The 22,051-nt window shown below is 37.3% G+C and overlaps 1 protein-coding gene and 1 non-coding gene across 5 annotated transcripts in view; one reads left to right on the forward strand and one right to left on the reverse strand.

Annotated features, from left to right (window-relative positions):
- Gpc5 (glypican 5) overlaps positions 1 to 22,051 on the forward strand; it is a 1,436,787-nt gene that overhangs the window by 1,287,075 nt on the left and 127,661 nt on the right. The window lies entirely within an intron of this gene.
- Positions 11,008 to 11,114, reverse strand: LOC120097306 (U6 spliceosomal RNA). Its single transcript, XR_005494516.1, has one exon. It is a non-coding gene; the product is annotated as a U6 spliceosomal RNA (small nuclear RNA).

Here is a 22,051-nt window from a genome sequence, read left to right on the forward strand (position 1 = left end):
GTGTAACCAGTAAGCTTTCCTTCCCAGACAAGAGGTATTTAATCTCAGACCCACCCTGAGAAATGGGGTATGGTTTACGCATCCACTTTCCATCGTGACAATAAACTGTTTAGAACAGTGTATTCATATCCACTGTGCGGAGCCGTGAGGAAGGCCTTTACCAACAGAGCCTCTGCTTGGTCTCTCATCAAAGATCTTGCTTCATTCCCAGCCACAACTGCCACCAAGCCTGCCTCCCATTAAGCCAAGGACTCTCCCTGCTGGAACTAGGCAGAGCTCCCCACCTCCCTGCCTTGCCCGACCCAGCCCAGGGATAGATGCAGTCTGAGGTCAACTCCCTCCTTAGCTCTTCTGCAAGTCTGAGCAGGAGCAGTGCCTGGATATCCAAGAGCCTGAGAACCCCACAGCCCTGGCCTTGTTCCAGGCCTGGGGAATGTCCAAACCAGCTTTAGGTCTCCAGTCTAAGACTGCTTTCCCACCCCATGAGCTGTGTCTCTGTGCTTCTCTAGGATGCAAGCCCATAACCCTACAAATGTATACATTGGCCCTGGGCTCCTCACAACCTATTGATCTCTGTGCTCTGTCCAGTTGGGGTTTGCTGTGATAGTTTCCATTTGTTGTAACATTATTTGTTTCTGTTTTGCTTATGAAGAGGGGTGGTATCTACTCTTATATGTCCGGCAAGGACAAGGCTTAGAATGTATAAGAAATTATGCTGCTCTGGCAAACTAGTGATAGTAACAGAGCCTTTCTTAAGTAAGGTCTCACTAGTACTGGGAAGTTGGCTTAGTTTTCAGTACCGAAGAAGGTTGCCACATACATGAGAGTGCCAGGTTTGAACTTTTATGAATATCTTAGTATGTGACCCATTGTCATGGTCCATAGCTATTTTAACTGCAAAGGACTGTATAGTTCTTTCTCTCCTTTGGCAAATTGCAAAGTAATTTTTTGATATAATGGAAGAGAGATTAGAGGAAGACACTTTGGGGCTAGATCTAACTCAAATCATTCCATCCTTTTGTCCTAAGTGTATGGCATCTTTAGGAATAGCCATCTACATATGGGGAATCCACAGAAACCAAGAAAGTATAAAAGGACCATACGTGTGGGTAAGGAGAGCTTGGGAGGGTAGTATTGGTCTACTGGTGATATGACATAGCTAACCTAGAAATAGGGAGGAGCATTCAACTGAGGAAGAAGGGGAAAGTTCAATATAGGGGAAAATCAGGGATGGATGAAACCACTCAAAGGTTGCCTGATAAAGCTTCAAGGAACCATATAATTTAATATTTACCTAAAATCATATATAGATATATATGAAGTTATATATAACTTTACATATATATTGAATATGTATTTGTATATTAATTATATAATGCAACTACATAATATATTTTTATATGTCTATGTTCATATATATCTTAAAAGAAGTTAAGCCAAATGGGCTGAAAATGTTCCCCACAAGAACCACAAAATAAGAAACAGCAGTACCAACAGGAGAAATTTCCCTTTGAATTGTTGCTCACTCCAAGTTACTGGCAAAGCAGTGTAATCAGGGTAATCCTCCTTCTTTACATACTGTTTTTGTTTTTTAACAAATGAACTTTGCCTGTTTTGTTGTCTCTGAAATGCCATTGCCAAAGTCAATGGTATTTGAATTTTTGTATCTTCTTATCCTTACCTTAACACTTCTTACCATGAGTTGTCTTTTACATTTAGGTCAGTTGTCCTCTAACCTGATACTCTGAAGTCTGGGGTTTCTGGGTTCAGATTTGTGTTAAAATTATTTTATGATTCCCTCATTATTTTTTCTTTTTGTAATCCATTTGTAATACCACAACTTGTTTGGAAAAGAAACCACCATTTTTTTGCTGTTTCTCCTTGACTTCCTTTTCTTCTTATTCAAAGGCCAGTTAACTATATTAATTTAGATCTATTTATTCATCTAATCTATTGATTACTTTTTCTATCTTTTATCAACATTACTTTAGTTTGCTCAGTGTAGCTGTATGTGGAGTCTTGAACTCCAGTTCTCTGCATTTACTTTCTATCGATGTTATTTTAGTTATTCTGCCTCTCTGGTCTTCACTTACAAAAGTTAGCATACAACTGTCAACATGCTTAAAAAGCCGACTGAAATTGAATATTTTTTTCACCCTAACTAGTACTCACTCCCAATTAGAGTTAGTTAGAATGGGTCTTCACAGATGCTGTCCACAGGAACAAAAGGTTCTGAGCCTATTTTGAAGTAGTTTCTTTTCTCTCCTAATCATAAAGAAAAAGAAAAAGGGAAATTGTATCCTTGAGAGCCTGATACGCTTATTGATATAAAACTAACAAAAACGTGGTGATATTTTTACACACACGCACACACGTGCAAACTATGTCTCCCTTGAGTTTTTAACTCATATTTGTGTCTAAACTGTCAGAAATTCATTGAGTTCTTAGAGATTTTTCTGCTTGGGTTAATAATGTTCATTCTCAGGCTGGCTCCCCGAGATGGTTTGGCTCCTGTTCTCCTAGTCTTAGACAATGCATTTCTATCCATCTTTTCCTTCCTTAATCTCTGTCTGGCGTTAATTCTCTACATAATACAAACCGTCAATTGATTTTTATTTCTTTCAGCTTGTGCTCTGAACAGGGACAGAAGTAACATCCTCAAGTTCCCAGTGCACCAAACAGGAAGTGGAAGTCTTCACAGAGATCTTTAGTCACTTGAGGTCTTACTGTTTTATTCTCTGTAAATTCATGACAGCACAGCTATACATCTGGTAGTAAGGTCTGGTAAACTGAGTTAAACCGATGACGGGGTAGAATATATACCAATGCTACCTGTTCAAAGAACGATTATTCCCTGCCTTAGATAGTTGAAAGCAATAATATCTGTGAAAGTGGATATGAATATGAATGTTTAATTCATATTTTATTGTATAGTTCACATAAATATCAAGAACATCATGGTATTATCTCATTAATCAAACAGGAAAAATTAATGCCTATAGTTTCAAATAACTTCCAAAATTGAAAAAGAAAAACCCTCATGGATATTTACTGTTGATAAGTTTTAAAAGACTATGAAAACAAATAGTTCAAATGAATTAAGTAATAAGGATTCATTACCTAAAAAGGAAACAATGGAGGATCCCAAGTTCTAAAAATACAATATCCTTTCTTCTTGCATTTCTTTGCTGCTGTAAGTGTCCTGTAGCAGACCTCACAAATGAAAATACGGCTTTTGATGGAGTCTTGAGGTTTTTATTCTCAATGGACAGAAATGCCTCTTCTATTTTAAGTATCTAATGCCCCAATAATTCAAATGAATGGTACTCATTTATCTCTTCAAATTGTCCACATCACTTAAGCACTTCCTGATGAGATGACCTGATTCCAGTCTCTTACGTGTTCTCCTTTTTTGCCTCTGTCTGTAGACTTCCTTGCTAGCTGATGTTGCTCCACATTCTTTCTTCCTTCCTTCCTTCCTTCCTTCCTTTCTTCCTTTCTTCCTTCCTTCCTTTCTTTCTTTCTTCCTTCCTTCCTTCCTTCCTTCCTTCCTTCCTTCCTTTCTTCCTTTTCTCGCTCCATTTTCTTTGAGCTCTCTAACACTGAACCTCTCTGTGCTGCTCTTCTGACCACGCTTCAGGTTTTTTCCCATATAGCATCTGTATAGCAAGGCAATTGAAGATATATTTTCCTATTGTCAATACTTAAGTGGTGAAAGGTCATCGCTAAGAAAATAATGATGCAATTCATGTTGTGAAGAAAGAGATATTAATGAAAATTGAGGTGGAAAGTATTCACAGCATCTGAGTAGACATAAAATGCTTCGAGCCGGTGGACACAACTCTGAAGAGAGAAAGAGCAAATGGAAACTTCATATTGTGTTTGTCTTCAGAACCTGATATGCAAAGCATTCGTTTTATTATATCAGAATTTGATCTCTTCTTTCTGTACTTGCATTTGAGGAGGATGAATTTCTTTCTATGCTAAATCTTTGTCTTCAGTGTTTTGTCTTTTGTGCATTGGTGCCAATAGGCAGGAAGTTGAAACTACTCTTGTTGCTCGAAAGCATCCATCCATGACATGGACAAGGTTGTCCTTGTTAAAGTGCTTGGTTTAGAGATGCTCTGAGCTGTAACCTTCTTCCTGCTCAGTTGAATTGATTAAAACAAGTTCAATGAAAATTAAACACAAGCACTATTTATATAATGAAAGGAATGTAACAGAAACCCACAGCCTTTAGAATTTCAAATGTGGGAATTATCTCGCTGTGGCAATCAAGGTTGATATGTCTCTGGGGAATGAATTCCTTCTGCACAATAGGCATTCTCCATGTGCTTTCAAAGGAGGAGATTGTGTCTCATTGGGCTTGAAAAAGAAAAGGATGAAACATCTCCTTATCCTTTTATACATCATTTTGGATGACATTTGTACTAACAATAAAACTAACAAAAACAACATAATGTTCAGTTAAGCTATAGCAGAGATTCAGTTCTATTAAAATACCTTTTATTCACGTCATTTGTTTTTATCCATGGTATAAGAATTTGAGAAATTATTTAAAATTGCATCATTAAATCTTAGCTGCTAAAATGCAAAAGTATTAATGGTCTGGAATGCTTTGTTTGAAAGTGTCTGAGTCAGTAGAAGAAATTTGCTAAAGTGATTGCTTTCATCTATGAGCATTTAAACTTGGATTCTACTTTATAGTATTGGCCTCTGGTGACTACATATAATTCTGTCATGAGAAAAATCATGCTTTAGGCTATTTCTTGCTATTTAACTCTCAAGTATTTGCTCAGAGCGATGCTCTGAGTGGGATCTTCTGGTGACTTACACCTGTAAGCTTCTGGGACCCAGACTCATTCACTCAAGCTAATTTTCACGTTAGCCCTAACTTGCCTACTGACCCATATCGGTGCATTCTCTTCCCATTAACTCCCAGGAAGTTCTCAGGTGATTGCTATTATTAATTTCACTGGGAGATAAATTCCAAAAGCATAAGATTATAACTATTAGAAGATACTTTGTGCTCTAATCTTTATACGGTAAATACCATTCATGATATACTCTGCTAAAAATGTTAATTATTTGTTCAAACAATGATTTTGAGAAGTAAAATGAAAATAGAATTGTAAGAAACGAGAGTCTCACTGTTCCTAGAAATATTTCCCAAATTACTGGCACCATTTCCAATAGCATACAGAAAAATGTCCCTGCTTTGAGATACTCCATATAAACACTATAGTTATGCTATTTACAAAATGTGACGTAGTGTTCAAATTAGAAAATTCTGTGGAGTTGATTTTTTTTCTTGTTTCATTGGAGAAAATACTCATTTTGGTGGTTTGTATTAGAAAGGCTCATCCATTGTATGAAAATTTGAGAAATTTTTAAAAATTTCTTCAGTAAGTTTTCACTACAAAAATGTAAATGGATTGATAGTCTGGGATGCTTTGTTTGATAGTATCTGAAGTAGCAGTTGAAATTCGCTTAGTTATCAGGGAGTTCCACTATTTGAGAAGGATTAGAAGAACTAAGAGGTGTGGCCTTGTTGGAGTAGGTTTGGCCTTGGTGTGTCACTGGGTGGGAGACTGAAGGTCTCAAAAGGCTGCATCAGGTCAACTATGTCTTGTTCTCCATCTTTCTGCCTATGGGTCTGGGTGTCTTCCTCAGCTACTTCTGGAGTGATTGCACCTTCCCTGTCATGATGATTATGAACTAAACCTCTGAAATTGTAAACCAGCTCACAATTAAAGGTTTTCTTTTATAAAAGCTGCCTTTTTCTAATTTCTCTTTACAGGAATTGAATAGGGAGTAAGACAGAAATTAGTGCCGGGAATAGCACGTTTCTCTGACAGGCATGACCGTGCTGTTTGTGGGAGGAATGAGGGACAATTTGGAAATGTGAACAAAATAAGTGAAGCTTAATGGGCCATTGTGATAGGACCATGGACAACATAGCAGAGAGTATTTGGAACTGTGGGTGCCCAGCTCAATAACTTTAGAGGAGAAAAATATTAGAAAGTGAACGAAAGACCATTCTTGTGACAGTTTGACAGAGAATGTGGCTCCTTCGTGCTTTAAAAAATCTGACTGATTCTACATTGAAGGGTTTTGGCTTAATGACATTGGCAGAGAAGACTTCAAGACAGCTTAGTAATGACTTTCTCATCTACTTATCAGTAATCACTCCTATTCAGATCAATAATGAAAAGGGCAAACTGATCAAGGAAACAAAAAATGCAGTTTGAAGAGAAAAGGAGCACTAGTCTCCTATAGATGTTAAGGAGATGTTAAGTCTCCTATAGATGTCTACTGCTCAAGTCGACAAAATGCTCAAAGAAAAACTGTTTGCCGAAGTGGTGAAAGCAGTGGTAACCTCAGCAAGACCTCATTCACACAGGTTTCTAACGTGTGGAAAGAGAATTAAAGAAAAGTTTTAACAGTGGAGAAAACCATCAAAATCAGAAAGCTAATGCAAATATACTTTCAATGGGGGCAAGTTTCAGCCCCATCCAGCAGCAGAGTTCTTGCTTTAGAGTCAAGGATATAAGAACAGGGTTCTGGAATCTTCATCTATTGCTAAAGCAAGTGGCTGATGCCAGGAGTGTGTCAGGGTTATCCCTGCATGAAGGACTAGAAAAGCAAGTATGCAGAGCTATGGAGTGGAAGTCTAGATTTCAGTGGAGACTACAAAAAATGTTGGAGCTGGAAGAGCCACGAGAAACCTCCCAAGAAGTACTACAGATCAGGTATGGAACCAACACACAAAAGAGAGAAGGAAATGTTTTTTTTTTGCCATCAAAATATCTGAAAAGAGCTGGAGATCCGATGAGCATTCTGACATTAGATATAGAGAAGCAGAATTTGGAGTTTAACTTGGTGGTTTTCAGTCTTGCTTTGGCCCAGTGTTTTTTCCCCTCTGTCCCCTTTTCATGTTTTGGAATGGTAATATATATTCTATGCCACTGTATGTCGATGAGGGATCTGTTTTTTGCCTTTTGACTTTGTAGTGGTTTACAGTTAAGAGATTGTAACAAGGATCAGAAGAGGATGAGCTTTGGACTTTTAACAGTGTTGAGACTTTGACAGATTATAAGGACTTTTAAAGTTTGACTGAATGTATTATTTTTATTATAATATTGCTACAAACCTATGGGGAACAAGGATTGGGATGCAGTGGTTTCCTTGCGAATGGCTCCATAGCTTCATATATTTAAATTCTTAGTCAATAGAGACTAACCTTATTTGAGAAGGATTAGAAGGTATGCCCTTCTTGGAATCCATGTAGCCTTGTTGGAGTAACTATTTCACTGGTTGGACTTTGAGGTTTCAAAGCTTGCATCATACCTAGAATGTTTCATTCTCCCTCTCTCTGCACCAGATTGACTCTTTCAGCTACTGCTGCAGTTCTAATTGGATACCACTATGCTCCCAGCAGTGATGATAATTACTAGTCCTCTGAGACTCTAAACCAGCCCCCAATTAAATGCTTTCTTTTCGAAGAGTTGCCTTGGTCATGGCATCTCTTCACAGTGATTGTACAGTGACTAAGGCAGTCATATCTGCAACTCTGCTTTGGTGTATTTCTACCAAAAAATACCCATAGCACCATGATTCAAACATCACTACATTTCTATTGACTTCACATTTTCACTCTGTCATTTTTTTGTTTACAATGAGTATGCTCATACCTTCACAGAAACCAATCACATAGTCATGTTTTATAAAAGAGAAATGATTCCTTTTATCAATAGGAAGCTCAACTTAAGGGAAAGAAGGGCAGGTGTGAGTTTCATCATTTTCTTTTTATCACCTCTCTCTTTTGAGAATGAACAAATCAATTCTCAATTCAGTTCTTTCTGCACATTCTTGACAAATGCTTGGTAAAATATTTGCTGAAAAGCAAACAAAACATACATACACAGTGCTTGTCATTTGCTGTGTTTAAACATCCTTGAGAGGTTTGCTTTCCTATTCTCTAAATAATACTATTGTATTTTAAACATAGCCAGTTCAGTGAAACAAAATTATCCCGTTTAATAAATTCCTTTGCTTTCTTCACTGTATAATTTCTTTTTCTTTAGACAAGTAATACATGTTTGGCTGTGTTTCTCTTCTGGGCTGGGACTTTCCAATTAAAATGATTCCTTGACTAGCATACTAACAAACCCATACTGAGAACTCAGTTCAGATACAGTCTTAGATAACTTTTGTTTAAGTATTGATTCTTCTTAAAACGATATTACCTTGGTACATTATGTTAAGTACTGTGCTATCCGTTCTCTGTTCTTTAAATTTTATTTTATTCCTTATGGGAATGATGTCCATGAAGAATAAACTATTCTTACATACTCCTCTGTGTGTGTGTGTGTGTGTGTGTGTGTGTGTGTGTGTGTGTGTGTCTGCCTATGTGCTCATATGCTTGCATGGGTATATGTACACATTCCTATGGGATGTATTCATATTTTCATGTGTGCCTGCAGGCAAAAAATTAAAGAAGTGATCTTACACATCATACTCTTTCACATTCTGTCTTAGTCCATTAAGAGTGAGCCTCTTCCGGATGTTGGCCACATTTTACATCTAGGCTCATGTGCAGCAAGTCCTAGGGATGCTCTTGTCTCCATCTTCTCCAGTACTGTATAGTACAGAAGAAGGAAAGGAATTCTTACGCAGTTTCTCAGACCAACCTGTAAGCAAACAGTGTCAGATGTAATCCGTCTTATTAATCTATACTATCTTCCCCCTTCTGTAGTAGTCAGGACTTCCTAGGGTGATGTATAGGTTGTAGTCCAGCTAGTTGAACATTGCCTGTCTCCTGCCGTGATTCTGGTCTCAAATGCTCTTCAGTCAACTTTGGCATATTCCAAAGACTTAGATTCTAACACCTGTAAAGGTGTGCCTCGTCCGAAGGAGAGATAAACTTTCTTTCTTTAATATCATTATCATTATTATCATTATCATTACTATTATTATTACTATTACTATCATTATTACTATTATTATTATCTATGCTCCTTGGTTATGCAGAAGTCCAGTTTCCAATAGTAGTACATATACTTAGTGTTTAAAGGATGCACTCTACAGTCATCACGTTTTTCACAGGAATTAGTACTGCCTATAGGTAAAAATGTATGGAGCTGTAAAAGAAAAAAAAATAAAAAGATTTCCTATAAAATTCTTACTTTTAGAAATTACCCAAAGTGTCACTGAAATATTATAGCTAACTATATTCTAAGCTTTGTTCCCTTTGTTTTATTGGATATTTTTTTATTTACATTTCAAGTGTTATTCCCTTTCCTTGTTTCCTGTAGATAAGCCTCCTATCCCATCCTCCTCCCCTTCTTCTATGAGGGTGTTCCCCATACCCAACCACTCCCTCTTCCCGACTCCCTACCCTGACATTCCCCTACACTGGGGGTTCCAGCCTTGGCAGGACTAAGGGCTTCACCTCCCATTGATGCCCAACAAGGCCATCCTCTGCTAATGGAGCCATGAGTCTGTCCATGTGAGGTCTCTGAGTAGTGGTTTAGACCCTGGGAGCTCTGGTTGACGGGTATTGTTGTTTTTATGGAATTACAAACCCCTTCAGCTCCTTCAATCCTTTCTCTAATTCCTCCCAACGGGGACCCCATTCTCAATTCCATGGTTCCTTGCTAGCATTTGGCTCTCAGGAGACGGCTGTATCAGGTTCCTGTCAGCATGCACTTCTTGGCTTCATTACTATTGTCTATGGGCTGGATCCCCAGGTGGGGCAGGCTCTGAATGTCCATTCCTTCAGTCTCTGTTCCAAACTTTTCTCTATATCCCCTCCTATGAATATTGTTGTTCCCCCTTTTAAGGACTGAGGCATTCTCTCTTTGGTCATCATTCTTCTTGAGCTTCATGAGGTCTGTGGATTGTATCTGGGGTAATTAGAGATTTGGAGCTAATATTCACTTATCAGTGAGTGCATACTGTGTACATTTTTTTGTGATTGGGTTACCTCACTCAGGATGATATTTTCTAGTTCCATCCATTTACCTATGAATTTCATGATGTCATTGTTTTTGATAGCTGAGTAGTACTCCATTACTCCATTGTGTAGATGTAGCACATTTTCTGTATCCATTCCTCTGTTAAAGGGCATCTGGGTTCTTTCCAGCTTCTGGCTGTTATAAATAAGGCTGCTATGAACATCATAGAGCATAAATTCTCTTGTGTGAGTGATTGGAAGCAGATAAAATGTGAACACATTTTTTTCTTCTCTTGTCCCTGGCATTTTATATAGGCTTCGACCAGAAGATGTGGCCCAGATTTATAACAGGTCTTCTCACCATAAATGATTCAATCAGGAAAATCCTTCCTAGATATTCCCAGATGCTTGGGATTTAATGTATTGCAGTTGTAAGTCAAGTTGATGACCAATATTAGACATCACATCTTTCACAAACACCTGTCAGAGTATTTTTCTTAAATATAAAAACCTGCAGTTATAATTTTATGTCTTTATCTCCAAGCCTCCACAACAAAATAAGTGCCATCAATGTTTTTAATGGTCTCCAAATTTATGTATCTATCACCTTCTTGTGTGCAAACTCGTGTGTGCCTTCTATTTGGAACAGTCAGATTGACCTTTGTCAATTACGGGAATAAAACTCATTCAGTGTAAAACACCAAGGAAGAGAACCAAAAGAACATAAGTATATTTTCTGGCTTTTATTATGAGTTAGAGATTTTAAAACAATGAGAGTCCCCATCACACTGAAGAGGTAAATAGCTGACCCTCAGTCCAGGAAGCCAGAAGCCTTTGCATTTCCTTATGGATGCTCAAAGTCTGGAAGCCTCCTGGAAAATTCATGGTATTGGGACATTACTGAAAATGCAAAGATTAACATCAGTGGATGGAAGCGGTGATATCCTTCCATCAGATCTTTTTTCTTATTGGATATTTGTTATTTACATTTCAAATATTATTCCCTTTCCTGGTTTCCCGGCCATGAGCCCCCATCCCCCTCCCCTTCTAAAAATATGGAATGCTTCACGAATTTGGGTGTCATCCTTGCACAGGGGCCGTGCTAATCTACTCTGTACTGCTCCAATTTTAGTCTATGTGCTGCTGAAGTGAGCACCTAACACCAGATCTTAAGGGGCCTACAAGAATGTCAGTACTTCCTTCTGTCAGCCAACTGTATTCATTCTGCTTCTAGCCAGTTAGCGAGTGTCAACTGTACTGAGGAAGGTACCCCTAATCTTAGCCACTGCTGTCCTACCTGTCAGCCTCTCTTAGATGTCCCTAAAGACACACAGGTACATTTAGCTGGACCTAAAAATGGCTTAAACTACTCAAGCTGAACCTAAGACCCACAATTACACATTCCATACTGGCACCGAACATAGAATTAAAACTTCTTGCTTTCATCTGGAGTTAGAGTCTGTGGTAACTCTCCCTGAATCCGTTAAAGTCAAGGTGTTTAGATTCCTTCCTTCTTTATCAAATACTTGGGTGTTGTTTTTTCTTTTTTTGGACTAGAATCTTGGTAATTATGCATGGACAATAAATTCATTTTCTTCTCTTTGTCCCTAATACTGGGTCCAGTACCTTTTCAATCAATATACTGAAGCAATTAATTTGTTGTATAATTAATATAGGAGAACAGTCAAAATAGCTGAGAACCAAGGAAACCAGGAACTCCTGAATGGATCATATGTTTATGGAATAGGCCCACCACTTAAGCCATAGGACCATGAGAAATTATAGAGCAATTCTGAACAAAACAAACATCCAGGAAGGGAAGTAGATGTTTGGAAATTCACTTGATTCATTCATACAAATAGTTCTTTGAATAAGAACTACGCCCTTTTGAAAAGAAAAAAAAAGCTAGAAATTTAAATAAGTTGACTAGCCTTTATTCAGACCTGACTTTATTCAGAAATGCAATATAAGTTAGATACATCATGGAGTTTGTTTTGTCTCCATTTTAAATGTTCCTCATTGACTGGTAAAGATAATGGAGGATTTTCTTATACTTTTGTCCCTGGTACTCCAAGGGGACAAGTGCACATAGTTTGGTGTTAGTAAGTTTGAGTAGCAGCTACAGGGCTGCGTTCCATCTTTATGACTATAAAATAATGATTAGAAACAAATTAAAAGTAATTGCAATGAAAAGCAAAACATTTCTTTAAAGAATATTAGTGACAATTAGTAAATGGCACCTCTGGGAGCCTTTAACAATTAGCATTAACAAAAACAGCACGCTGAAATGGACAGGTCCAGGAGAGCTCAACCCTACAGCTAGTATTTACAGAAAAACATGTAGTTTTGGTTCCTTATGTTCTCAGCCCAAGGATCACATTATCCAACCTTTCTCAAACGACAGTGCAGTTCAACAGTCCTGTTGGGTTCCCCAATAAGAGGGTTATGTGACCCAATAAATTTGAGAAGACATGCATAATATTTCCCCTGCTTGAGAATATAAAGTCAATTGCATGCTCTCAGAAAAAAAACATGAAATTAATTATTAGAGCAGCCTGCAAAATAGAAGTAACTTGGCTACATTCCCTTTCAATTTTTTGAAATTATTCTTTAAAAATTTCATACATGTGCATAATGCATTTTATCATAAACTTCCTCTCACTCCCTCACTCCACTTCTCCTGGAACCTGTTCTCAATATCTCCCCTTTCCAACATCATGTCTTCTTTTGCAACATGTTTTTGCTTCATTTTGAGAATCTCATAAATGAGTAGTATATTACTCTTTTCCCACCCAATTTATCCCTATGTTAATCCCAAATACATGTTTTCCTTTCATTAATTCCTATTGCTACATTAAATTATATATAATTATCACAAATTTTTGAGAAATTAAATATAAATTTTAAAGAAATAAATTATACACAAATTATATATACATATATATTTGTGAGTTTGTATGTGCATACATGTACATGTATGTACAAGTGTGCATAAAAATATATGTGCATGTGTACATATATGTGCATATATTTAGCATTGCTCATATTTATATGTATCCAGTAAAGACCACTTGAGATTGGTACTTTCTTATTGCTGATATCTAATAAATGTCAAAGGGATAGATCTTATCTTTGGCCTGTCAAAATCACTATCAGTTGAGATTTTGTTGGCCATAGCCACTCTTGATAATACTTATTCTTAAATCCATTAGGTCTGCCTCACGAAATGATTTGTTGGTAGTCCATTATAGACTTCTAATGCCCCAATTTCACTTAGAAGAATATAGATCTACAGTTTTAATCCATTCCTTTACATAAAATGAATTGAAGTTATTTCATAGTGTCTGTTCTGCACTCTATCTGTAGGAAATCCAGGTAGACTTGGCAGAAACCTGTTCCTGAATGGACTAGAGTTTCTAATTGACAGCTACCAATAACTGATTTGTTAACGACAAGTATCAACTGACCTAACCCATGGTGAGGATGAGGAAACTTTAAAGTTAGAGTCTGCACATGGTATGCACTCATAGATATGTGGTTTTATTTTTTAAGAAATAAAGTTTTAAACCTACTTATAAACTTGGTAAAACTCACCAGTTAGAAGAAAAATTCTTTAAACTTCAATTATGGCTTTGAGCTTTTCTAGCTCTAAACCCATGATCCTATCATATTTATAATCTAAATCTTATTTCCTCTCTCCCCTTCCAGCCGTCATCTATCATGATGTAAAAAGCAGCCCTTTTGCATGTTTATTACTTCCAAAGTCTCCTTCCTCAGACACTCTCCTCTCTTTGCTGTTCATTACATGGCCAAGCACTCTTCTTTTCCCGTGTTTATTCCTAGCTTGCCCTCTACTCTAAACTCTCTTTTTCCTTGTATTCAAAGAGATCACTACCCTCAAAGTCCTTCTGTACCAAATGTCTTGTTCCTGAGCCTTTCCTGAGTAGTTTCATAAATTAAATAATTTATGCTTTAGCACTTCCTGCTATTCTGTGCCTCACTTTTCTTACCACCAACATTAAATATTCACCTGCCTATTTGTTCTTGTTTATCTCACTTGCTTAGCACCTGCAGTGTGAGCTCCACACAAGGGATATCCTATTACTATTCTCAAAGCCATACCCATGCTTATGCCTGGTATGCAATAGGTACTCATTGTATATTTGCTGAGTAAATGAAACACTGAGTGCTAGGTATACATAAAACATAAGATGAAGCATTAAAGAGCTAAGCTATGAGAAAGATATAGGCTTATTGATCTTTGTAATAATGCGTCACTAGCTAATAGCACAAGGAAGACATCATGGATGGCATTGAATTCCTCTTGAAAGATTGGTGGGGTATCTATATGTTGAGCTATTTTGGTATGTAAAACACAGAATAAACAAAGTTCCAGGGGTGGAAAAGATTTCTATCTAAACCAAGACATAATGTGGTCATAAAGGATAAGAAGGAGATAGAATTCATTGGGAGAAAAAAAGGCCTTCATATCTTTTAAGTAAATATTTACAAATGTTGTATTTCTCTTTTTAAATTCAACTGCAGGCATTCCCTGTGTTCCTTAAATATATCATTTCAGAAGCTCTTAGCAGGTTTATTTATTTTAATCTAAATTGTATTTGATGTGTATCATTATATATATGAATGATTGTGTATATAAATTTGTATATGTTGTATCCCCTGTTCTGTACTAAGAACTTCCAATAATAAATATTTCCTGATTGATAGACAGTTTTCCTTAAGATCAGCCTTTTTACTTGAGACAGATCTAATGAAATTTCTGCTATAGATAAATAGGTGAAAATGCTCTCCTAGAATGTTGAAAGAGTGCTTGAACTAAATTGTGCTTTGGGATTCTTTCATGTTGCTTGGAGTTTCCAAACAGGAAAAAGAAACCCAAATAAAATGTTTGAACTTGAAAGTCACAGGCCAACTCATAATTGAGAAAGACTTATCTCACATCCTAGACTTTATTACAGCATGGAGATTTCAGAGCAAAGCAATGTAGGAGACAAATCCAAAAGGAATCTCCACCTAGTTAAGAGTTAATGAGTATCTGAAGTGAAGGGAGACAAATGAAGACAGAAACTGGAGATCAAAGGCAGGCCGGGATCTACTTGTGGGCTGTGATCTTAGCAGCCCATCTGCTTAGGGACTGTCTCAGTGTTGAGGTGTAAGAGACTTTGGATGGTGGTGGCATGGCCTGAAAGAGGAGAGTAGGAGTTTTAAAGTCCAACAAAAGTTGATGTTCAATCACATGAGCTGAGACGACTTCTTGATCAGGGTGGAACTGTTAAACTAAACTAAAACATGTTTGCACTTGAGAAATTGGTTCAAGCTAGACATAGATATTTTAGTTTTGCCTGTAAATTATGAGTGATTTAAGGATTTGTTGATTATACAATTTGTCATTTTATGATAGATTGGAATGGAGTGTGAAATAAAAAATTACAATCAGCTTTTGAATCAGGATAGATATGATGGGCCAGTAGAAATGACTAATGGCAGTGTAAGTAGAAACAGGAAAATTAGTCAGGAGAAGAGGAGAGTGACAAATTAGCAGAATCAGGGTGAGTGAACATGAACATATAATAAAGAATCACTCTTGGAAAGAGTTTAATGACTTCATGTTTGTAGACAATTCTTCAAGGTTTAAGTTCGAGGCTCTACTGGTTAGTGTGTATAACTGGCCAGTTGGTATGTCAGTCCATGTCTGTCATCGTTTTAGTTTGTGCACCATCTTTGAATTAAAAGGTTTTGCCACACAGTATGTCTGTCTCTGGAAACCTCTATCTCCTAAGCAGACATGTAAGTAAGAGAAAATAAAGACATATCGAAACAGAGATGTAAGTAAGAAAATATAAAGATATATTGTTCAGAAGAGTAGAGAAGTACCTGTATGTTTCCTCATGAACATGAGTGGGCAATCCAGGGCTCGGCCCCTGCAAGACTGAGAAAATTTACAAGGGAACTCTTAATAAGAGAATCTGTGTTCTCTGCTTATCCCATGCAGAGATGTGTGAGGATATTTGTAGGAAAACGTGAAAAGCTTTGTTTTGATTCATCTTTCTGTCTGAGAGGGACATCACTGCAAACAGTTGCTCAGGTACAGACCTTAACACTTTATGTATGGAGCTTCAGTGGATTGTGGAAATGTAGCATGGCTGACTCTGGAATAAAATGGAACTTGGTCAGAGAGCAAGAAATCCATCAGAACACATCAACTATCCTAAAGAGTTGCCATGTGATGCTTCAATTGGAGGGCGGGACTCAGTCAGAAAGGCAGCACCATTTCATCTCTACTATAGAAAATTCTCCAGTCTCACTACACTCAATGAATGATACTGGTAGGGAGGCCAGCAAGATGATGACATGATGGAGAAGGATGTTTCGATAAATCAGGATCTGCAAAATATGACTGGCAAAGTCTCAATGGTTTTGGCAATGAAATGGAGACATGGGGTTTAAACACGGGTTGGACTGCAAATTTGGTAACCGTTATTTTAAAAGGTAGAAAGCAGTAACAAGCACTGAATTAAATGAAAACAATTAGGAACATGGAGCTGACACTACAAGACAGGGAGAATGGGAGCAGAACAGACAGAACTTTGAGAGGAAATGTGAAGTGGGTGTGTGCAGTTTACATTGTACACAGTCACCTGTGAGCAGGTCCCCCTTTATACTAAAGGGCCATGGTATTAACAAAAAGATGCAAGCCACAGATGAGGAATCATTCTAATAGGAATGGTAACTTAATAATTATACCAATTACCATGATCATGTTTCATTATATAACTGTAGGGAACTCTCAATAACAAAGAAAAATTAAAGTGAATAGAAAACTACAAAGCATTTCCTTTTATTATTTGATATTAATTACATGTTACAATAATGATGTGTCTGTGTTGTTAAATGAAATAACCCTTAAGTTACAAATGTTGCATAAACACATTGCAACCTAGGGACCTAGGGAAATAATTCAGCCAATAAAATGCTTACCACAGAAAGACATGTTAGGATCCCAATCATTTATAGAGAGCCACGTGATGTAGCACCCATCTGCATTCTCAGTACTGGAGAGACAGAGACATTTGGCTTCCTGCCATTCACATGGTTGTCACTTTTATCTACTCAGTAAGTTACCGGTGTGTTATGAGATCTTGTAAATGGTATGAAAGTCACTTGACATCAACCTCTGGTTTCCCAACACATAAAAATTTGTATACACACCTATGCACCTGGGAGTGAATGTGTGCGCGCACACACACACACACACACACACACACACACACACACACACACACCATTACAGAAATGTCACAGAATAAATTTCTAGGAGTGAGGAACAGCAAGCAAGACTAGGATTCAAAAGTGTGAATATATTGAAGGGATTAAAGTTATTATATGACAAACATCTGAAAATACGTCAGGAAGTGTTATCCCTGGAGGGAAACCGATTAGTATAAAAAGGTAAACCTGAACATGGCAATAGAAAACCACTGAAGTGGCGCTTAGAGAAGCAAGGCCCACAAGCATTTCATGTGTTGGTGAAAACCGTGCTGACACACTAGCTACATTGCTAGAGCACGCTTGCCATATTTGAACTTTATGTTTTCTATTCTAGTACTCTGCAGTCACTATGGAAGAAAGTCTATTACTAAACCTTATGTCTGAAATAAGCTATGTTTCTTCTCTTTGTCATTTAAACTCACGGGGCTTAGAAAAGCTTGACTTGTTTCTGGGAACCACCCTACCTTCACATACACCATCTTGGTTCTCCAAATGGCATTGCCTTTGTGAGGATGCTGAATCCTCTGGTCAAGAAGCTGTAGCAGTTTCTCCTTATATGTAGCTGTGTTTTCTCTTCTTATTCCCTTCATTGATCATGACTAGGTAGGTTTTTTTTTCCTTTTACTTTACTGCTGTCATAATGTTCAAAATTAGACATCTATATATATATATATATATATATATATATATATATATATATATATATATATATATCATAAGTATATAAATGCAACATGCTTGGCCCATTCAATGTTGTTCATTTGTATGTTTTTACTGCTGATTATTTTGGTAATGGATAATCAAGCAAGGCTTCATTGCAAAGGTTGATTCCATCCTTCTAATCTTGGAGTGGGGCCTTCTGCAATTGTTGCCATACACAAAGGCATATCATTTGTTGGTGTCATTTTTCAGGTTGTTTATGAGACTATATGGTTGAGATGACAGGGGCATAGCATCCCTGTCCTTTATAGAAGATAACCATGCTCCTCTGCTCATACTATCGTTCTTTCTTCTCCCTCTACCATAATGGTCCCTGAGCCTTACCTGTAGGTATTATGCTGTAGACAGGGTTACATGCTCCACAGTCAGTTGCTCTCTGAACTTTGATTGGTTGTGTATTTCTGTAATGGTCTCCATCTGCTAAAAACAGAAGATTGTCTGTTGAGTAATTGACAGTACAATTATCTTTGAGTATACGGATATAATATTTAGAGCTCATAAACTACTGTTTTAGGAGGTGGTAAAAGTAAGTTATTCTGTAAGTTTCATGGCCTCAGTTTGTAACAAGCCCCAAGACATTAGTAATCTGACACCATGTTAGAGCACCATTATGACCTTAGTACCTGGTACATAGGCTCCAACACCTACCAGAATGGGAACAAAGACTAAATAATCAAAGACCTGGTTCAAAGATCCAGGATCCAAGAAAATCCCTAAATGAAATAACCTTGCTTTCTTGCTTCTGTACTTTTGCTTCTTTTTCTTGCTAACTGAAGTGCTTCAATCAGAATATGGTTTTTGTACATGAAAGACAAAGGATGGTGAGATTCAGGGATGCATGAGTTGGGCAAGTTCCCCTTGCTCTCACTGACTGGTGAATACAGACCTTCTATTCTTTCTGTCCCTTTAAGACAGTCTTCTCAGCTTGAAGGGGCTCGAGACCCCATATGAACAACAATGCCAAGCAACCAGAGCTTCCAGGGACTAAGCCACTACCTAAAGACTATACATGGACTGACCCTGGACTCTGACCTCATAGGTAGCAATGCATATCCTAGTAAGAGCACCAGTGGATGGGGAAGCCCTGGGTCCTGCTAAGACTGAACCCCCAGTGAACTAGTCTATGGGGGGAGGGCGGTAATGGGGGGAGGGTTGGGAGGGGGACACCCATAAGGAAGGGGAGGGGGGAGGGGGATGTTTGCCCGGAAACCGGGAAAGGGAATAACACTCGAAATGTATATAAGAAATACTCAAGTTAATAAAGAAAAAAAAAGACTGTCTTCTCAGGTGAACTTAAGAAAACAATTTGTCATGTGAGGTTTGCTAGGTTTGTAGTACCAGAAGTAAATCCCTCCCAATGAGCGAGCTTCCTGTCCAATTAGACAGCATTTGATTGCTGACGAGCTATACTTGCCAGTATTGCATATTTAAGGATATTTTGCCATTGTGTTTCATAGGCATAACATCAGGATAGAACTACTGATTGTATTTCTCTCTTGCCAGCTTGCATAGCACTGTCTATTACCATGAGAGATAGTCTACACAGAGATAGTCTACATGAGAGCTTGATACCTCCATATCCTGTGTATCGCACTGTATGTTATCTTATGCGATAGGAACTACCCATCTAATTCCAGGAGCCAAACCAAAGACAGCAGGAATTGTCTATCTTGTGTTTTCTTTTCTTTTATTTTTTTCTTTTATTTTTTTGGTGAATGTGGAGGCAGTCTTTTGAATTCTCTTGCTACTTGGGATTTTCCTCCTTGAGGGAAAGCATTATCGCTGCAAAATGCATGGCTTCATTTAATAATTATAAGTTTATAACATTTATTGTAAACATAAAATAATATTGTAATAGTTTGATTCCATATGGTTTCTCCAAACACACCCTCTACACCCTGATTGTAAGCCTCTTTTCTCCTTTACATAGTATTGCCTTCCCTATCCCCACCCCTGTTAAAGTCCCCTCTTCATTTTTTCCTTTCACTTAACTCGTGTCATGCTTTTGTCTTCTTTGGACGTTTCTGTGGTCCTATTTTCTTTTCCTGGATTCTATGGTTACTCCAGTTTACATATATATGAACGAAACTCTTATTTCCCAGATGTACTTGTCTCTCTGAGGCTCACTGCTGAATAAGCTCACTCATTCCAGCTCTTTCTGAACTCTGGCTGGCTGGTTGAATGCAGCTGTCCTAGCTCTATAAAGTCGTCTCCAAGCTGACTGATTCAATTCGGCTTCCCTTGACTTCTCACTGAATAGCTCTGCTTAGTCTCAAACTAACTCTAACAATTTGTTCTAATCTTTGGACGTTTTGTCCTCTGGATTGAACTGCGTGGACTCATGAGCAAACAGCTTCACTGCACTCACTGCAGTGACTTCCAAATGATGGACTTCCTGTCCTTTCCCCCTTAAATAGCTTCTCTTTCCTGTGTGGCACTTGTGAGATTTGGACATTTTCTGTCTCTGACTCATTCTGTCAAGTCTTTCTCCGATTCATCACTTTGTTTGCTCCTCATTACACATCAATTTCGAACACGACTGCCTCCTTCTCCCAACTAACTTTACATTAGAGTTCATTCTAAGATTATGTCTTTGCATTCTAGCTAGAGGGATTAAAGGTGTGTACTATGGCTGCGCTCCAGTAGATCAAACAGATCCAAGCTTTAAATGTGATCTCTTGTCAAAGCACCCTGTTGCTAGACTGAAATTCTTCGACATTTATGAGCATGTAGTTCTTAACACTCCATACCCCTGAATAATAACAGGAAGTTTCTTGAACTTTCAAGGCTAATGATTTTAACATCTAAATTCTAACAGCTCAATGTTTCGAAATCATGTTATTTGGATACACACATGGATTTTGTACATCTCAAGTTAATCACTAAATTCACTTTTCTCTACCAGATGTGTGTGTGTGCATGCATACACTCACATACACATACACACACACATACACACACACTATATTTGCATGTATGTATTTATGTATATATGTATGTATATATGTATGTATAATTTGCTCTTATTCTTTTAAACATTAGCCTTTTGAAATATTATTGATTTTTAGACTTTATACCTTGAAACATATCACTTTGAGAAGATGCTTCTGATGAACAAATGTCTTTAGTAAAACATATTGTACTTAGCAAATTCTTTATATTTAATCAGACTCTTTTGTAAATTTTAAGGTCTATAACAGTTTTTATCTCTCACTAGTCTAAGAAATTGGATGGATGGTTATTGTTCTGTCATGAAAATATTTTTACAGAATGGAATATTCAGTATTATATGTGCAACTTTAGAATGGTGAAGGAAGGATTGGATTACATCAGAGCATCCTTATGAAAGTGCTTCAGAATATGCCTACATTTTTATTTGAAAATTTAATTTTACTTTTAGAGATACCAACATATTTTTTCTTTGTGATTTTAACTTTCATTTTCAAGTGAGGAAAGCAATGGGAAATGTTTTGTAATCTTAGAGAGTTAATATTTTCTCAAGAACCACCTACATTTGTCTTATTTTTGGTTGCTTTTCATTCTCAGTTGCTCTCATGCTAAACAATCATGACCAGGATGGATCTTCTCAGTCAACCGTCTGTACAGGCATCTGAATGCAGTGGGATTCACAGACGTTTCTCCCTCTGCCTGTTTTTGTATGTTACAGTTAACACTTTATTGTCTACCAGTTACAACTTTATTCTTAATTAGATCTATCTTCAAAATTGCTTTCTTCCATATATAGGAGATGCATTAAAGAAGATATTGATGCTACTGAATATCCAAGGGAGGATATTACATGCAAATAAAGAAATTTGTCTCTTCATTGTAGTGACATGAAATCTCAAAATCGCAAGTGATAGATAGTGTTTAGCTTAAAGTTATTATCATACAGTAGATCACCTTTTATGGGCCAATCAATATTTAGCATTTTAATAAACTGGCGTAATAGTAGTTTGTGTTTCATGTGCAATAGATAAATGAAGCCACGCCCTTTTATAGAAGAAGAAATAGCATCAAACAGATTCAGTTCAATATTTTTTTTAACCTGGTACTACATTCTTGGATCATTCCTTAAATCAG

The sequence above is a fragment of the Rattus norvegicus genome, chromosome 15 (assembly GCF_036323735.1).
Source record: "Rattus norvegicus strain BN/NHsdMcwi chromosome 15, GRCr8, whole genome shotgun sequence".
Lineage (NCBI taxonomy): Eukaryota > Metazoa > Chordata > Mammalia > Rodentia > Muridae > Rattus > Rattus norvegicus.